Here is a 5399-nt window from a genome sequence, read left to right on the forward strand (position 1 = left end):
GAACACAAATTTAGTTGTTACAGTGAAAAAAAAAGGTAATTTTTGGAGGATCATTTTTACTCAGATCCGCAAGTCAAATAGTAAATGAAATCGTCATGAAATTATTTACAGGAATTTCCCTGATCTCAACTTAAAAATCGGCTGTCATTCAGTTTTTATCGGATCTCAATTGACTTGGGTGTCCAGGCCTACAACAACAAAGGATATATACATCTTGTTTAACATGTGATAGTTTGCATATATGTAAGTATCAATATAATATTGTACTATGCCACTTTGAAAATATTCTTTACATTTCACAGCTTCTCTCCACGGTGGACATTCAACTGATATATAGGCCAAATGCTGCATAACATGATAAATCCATGTATGTAACAGTGTGTACAATCCATGCATCTAAAGATCACACTTGTATGTATGTTTTTTTATGCTTCGTTGATCACAAAAAGGTGTGATGGTATCCCTCATAACCACTTTTTATTCTGCTTTTTAAAAGATAGTGATATTTAAGCCAAAAACAGCCAAGCGGGCAGTCAAACCAGTGCAGTAATGCTGTTGAATAATGACAGTTCAGGTAAAAACTGTGTTACAGACTTCTAAGTGAAACATTGCTGCCAATTTTCATTTCACATCTTTTATTCGCCGTCTTTTTTTTTACCGCTGGGCTGTTTTTGGTTTAGATAAACAAAATATCAAAATTTCATTTTAATTCACTAACTATAAGTGATATGCTTTACCATAAGTATTTTTGGAATTACAAGTACATTCTTCTTTTAATTTTTTCTTAACCTTCTCCAAAAATTTGTGTATAACCCTTATACCTTTCAATTTTAATGCAACGTTATGTGTAAAACAGATGCAAAGTACTGTTACTACTTTGAACAAATAGCGTTATTTAAACATTTGTTTAACAACAAGTAACAGCTTGGAATGATCTATTCTTTCATTGGAGTTTCGGAGAATTCCACTCCTCATCAGTGACTCTGGACACTACTACAACCAATGAAATATCAGACCAAACCAAGCCTTTATAGTAGTGAGGTATCGAAAATCGAACTGATGTATTTAAGTGTTTAACACTCACAAAAAAAGAAACCTATCATTCTATACATATAGATAAATAGAATGAAAGATTTCTTTTTTGTGAGTGTAAAACACTTAAATAGACTAGTTCGACTGTTACTATTTGTTGCTCTAGAGGGTGTCCGAAAAGTCTGGAACTATAGGTGGTTTGCAGCTTTTTTTAGTTTCAGATACATGACTGTCAAATGGTGCTATCAAAGCATGAGAAGGACCTGATATTAATCCAAACTTGTTTCGAATTACAAGAACAGCACGTGGAATACATTCTGTAACATTCGTTTGAAGTGTCTATGGTTTTTATAGTTTTCGGACACCATGTATAGGGCGTTTGGAGTTGTATATAGTTAGGTTTGCAATAACTTGTGTCGTTACTTATACTTACACGTTGTCCTATAGGGCTATGGGAGTTATATATAGTTAGATTTGTAATAGCCCGTGTCGCTACTTTTACTTATATGTTGTTCTATAGGGTTTTGGGACTTATACATAGTTAGAGTTAGGTTTGTAATACTTTGTGTCGCTACTTTTACTTACACGTTATTTTGTAGGGCGTTGGGAGTTATATATAGTTAGGTTTGTTCTAAAGGGTATTAGGATTTATACATAGTTAGGTATGTAATACCTTGTGTCGCTACTTATATTTACAAGTTGTTCTATAGGGCGTTGAAAGTTATATATAGTTAGGTTTGTAATACCCTGCGTCGTTACTTTTACTTACACGTCGTTCTGTAGAGCGTTGTGAGTTACATATATAGTTACATTTGCTAGTTCTTGTTTCATACATTTTAAGAAGTGTACAGATGACTTTAACTACATAATGTTGTTTAGGTTTGTTACGAATTTCGCGCAAAGCTACACGAGGGCTATCTGCGCTAGCCGTCCATAATTTAACAGTGTAAGACTAGAGGGAAGGCAGCTAGTCCTCACCATCCACCTCAAAACTTGGGCTACTCGTTTACCAACGAAAACCGTCACATTATAACGCTCCCACGGCTGAAAGGGCGAGCATGTTTGGTGTGACGGGGATTCGAACCTGCGACCCACAGATTGCGAGTCGAGCGCCCTAACCACCTGGTTATGCTTCAAAATCCATTAATTTCTATTTCAGTTGATATTTCTAATATATCTGGTTTTATCTTTTACTTTAAAGAGAAATATTATATAGTACTAGATGATACTTTCTCTTCTATATTAAATAACTGTTGTGACTCACGCTATAAGCTGAATTAATGCATAAAAATAGTAGGTTATATGTTACAAATATTACTTGGATCATTTTCACTCTTTAAACTATTCATATTATAAAATCCCAAGTTTCCATAACTTCGAAGTAAAACAAGCTGTTGGTTAGAAAAAAATAGAAGTTGAAAACACCAACTCTGGTAATAACACGTAAATGTTGACTTTAAAGTACTCGATTTTCTCCTAGTTAAGGTATTTGTATTTTCAACCGGAACGCCACCATATGTGACATATAGACTGAACATCCAGGTCGAAGACATAAAACTGAACCTAATTTAGAATTACTGACCAGAAGAAGGACAATAAAAAGCACCTTCCACCTACATGGCTACTCTTAACCTAAAAGCGGAATTGACTTATATATATATATATAGAGCTCACAGCTGAAAGCGCTGACCATATTCAGTAGCTTGTGGGCTCGAACCTTAGACCTTTTGATCAACAGGGCGGATGATTTTGAAACCTTAAAGATATTACCCCAGCGTCATAGACTGGGTTGGTTAACATTAGATGTGGCATGAGTACAAACTAAATTACATTGATTCCACTAAGGAAATACAGATAAACATTTTTTTATTTCGAACCATGTTTTTTTTTTTTTCAGATGCTAATTAAACGACATTTTGCTGAAAGGTGTTTCATATTATAGTTTACTCCCAGTGAAAAACTTTGAGAAATTGTGCAGGCTTTATAAGTAATGATATCCCTAAAATAAGTGTGTCTAAGAATTCAGATAACTGTGACTTTTTATTTTTTTCATATTGATATAGTTTCTTTAGATTATTGAGCACTTTGTCTTTAAACGTGAATGAACTTTGGAAATGTAACGTTTAAGAAACACAATCGAGCATAACGCGTACTTCTTTATAGAAGTATGATGTAATAAGCTGCAGACACTGATCGATGGTTATGTTACACGCATTGTTTGTCTGTTGGATTTCATGCGGAGCTACACAAGGGCTCTCTGCGTTAGCCGGCCCGAATTTTGAAGTGATAGACTAGAGCAGGGCTGGCGAACCTTTTTGAGAGCGTGTGCCCAAATTGTCGGTACTTTTCGGAAAACGTCTTTCGCGTGCCCATGGAAATTTTGAGCAGCAAAATTACTGTTATTATTATTAATTTTAGGTAATTTTATATTTTATATATAATTATTATATTATATAATTAATTAATTATAGACATATACAATCTCTACGCCTTGAGATATGAATATATATATATATATATTGGTCGGGTAAAAAAATACTTGGGACAGCAGTGAATTCCGCGGACTTACAATGCTAGAAACCGGGTTTCAATACTCGTGGTGGGCAGAGCACAGATAACCCATTGTGTAGTTTTGTTTCCCAATCTGTATTACATATAATATTTTGGTAAATAACTTAATATTATTCATAACTTATACACGTCTTTCTATTGTTTATGTACTTTATCAAGAAAAACGAGTAACTTGTCTCTAGCTGTCGAGCTATATTTTACGAGGGTAAATGTGTAAACTATATACTTCTTAAAGCAAGTACACAACATGCACGTGTGTGTGTATTGCACATAAATATATTTCAATACGGCACTTTAAAATAAAATATTTGAATACTACGAAACACAAGTTTATTTTCGTCATAAATAAATATATATATATACAACATGGTATCACAACCATTGTACTACTTAAACGAGCATTAGGACTAGCTTACTTTCTCGTTGGATGAGAGAACCATATATATGAGCTGCGTCGTTTTGTACAGTTAAGACTTAAACACTTATTTCGATACAACTTTATAGTACGTTTCGAATTGTTTTTCAAGCATATAATCGTTGTCACTGGTAACTTTAAAAACTTAACAATTAAGTACACGATCACCTTACAACAGTGTCTCTTAATCAACTGCAATTAATTCTTCCTGAAAGAAACTTTAAAATTTAAGACTATTGTTACGTAAGCACTGTTCGTTTTGGACGTTAAATACTGGATTAACACAGGTAAAGCACTGGTATTAAAACTAAATCCTTACATTCATATTAAATCACACACTGTAGAAAAAAAAGACGTTAAAGAGACTTATTATCATAAGGGATCGATTACACATTGCAGGGATGTTATGCGTGTGAAATGTTTGCCTCAATTAGGCTTAAAACCATGTTTTTTCTTTGTTTTTTAATAATCTGCCTGCATGAACAGAAACCAAAAAGTGTTCCTTTAGTTGTTTGCACAATGATAACAATACGCCGACAGCATGCTAGTAGTACTTTGGGAAGGAATTTTCAGCAAATCAACAATCTAACCTATGTAAAAGCCAGTATGTGTCACGTCACGCTTGATTTTTCGAAATAGGAGTCATAACAGCCAAAATGTATTTATCCAGATAGAATAATTCGATTACTGTCTGCCCATTATGATTTTAGCGACGGGGATGCAAGGGGGCCGTGAGGGGTGTGTGTGGTGTGAAACCTTATAAGTGTAGTTGGTTTTGGTATATTAACCCGAAATTAAAGACGTAATGTGGGATCACCTAGCCTAAAGCCAACTGCATAAAATTTAGTAAGAAAGTAAAAATGTTGATTCAATTTAAAATTTAAATCATTTCTGCATTAAGCTATTTTCTGTTATATCACTAACGTTTTTAATGATAAACAAACCTCTTTAATCAACGGAGACTCTAAATTAAGAAACGAACAAATATGTATCTAGTTTTGTTATCTATACATTTCAGTACATATAAAACTGTGTAGGCCCGACACTTCAATGTGCACAACCATACCCTTGGCTAGTTTAAAAGTTTTGTTTTGAAGAAGGCCCTCACAAACAAACATAACCGCGAAGTACAATAAAACAAAATAATTTTTGACCTGGGAACTTTCCACCCCGATGGGCTAAATGAACGTTTTAGCTTTTTGTAATATTTCCCGTTTTATCTTTTCTTAAAAAGTTTTATACAGTAAATTATGTATTCTTTTTAAACTATAATGCATATATATTCATATATGTATATGTTTGCGTGCGTGTGCACACGTGTGTTTGTATAAGTGTATATCTATACGTGTGTATATATATATATATATATATATATATATAC

This window comes from Limulus polyphemus, unplaced genomic scaffold (genome assembly GCF_000517525.1).
Source record: "Limulus polyphemus unplaced genomic scaffold, Limulus_polyphemus-2.1.2 Scaffold390, whole genome shotgun sequence".
In the NCBI taxonomy this organism is placed as follows: Eukaryota; Metazoa; Arthropoda; class Merostomata; order Xiphosura; family Limulidae; genus Limulus; species Limulus polyphemus.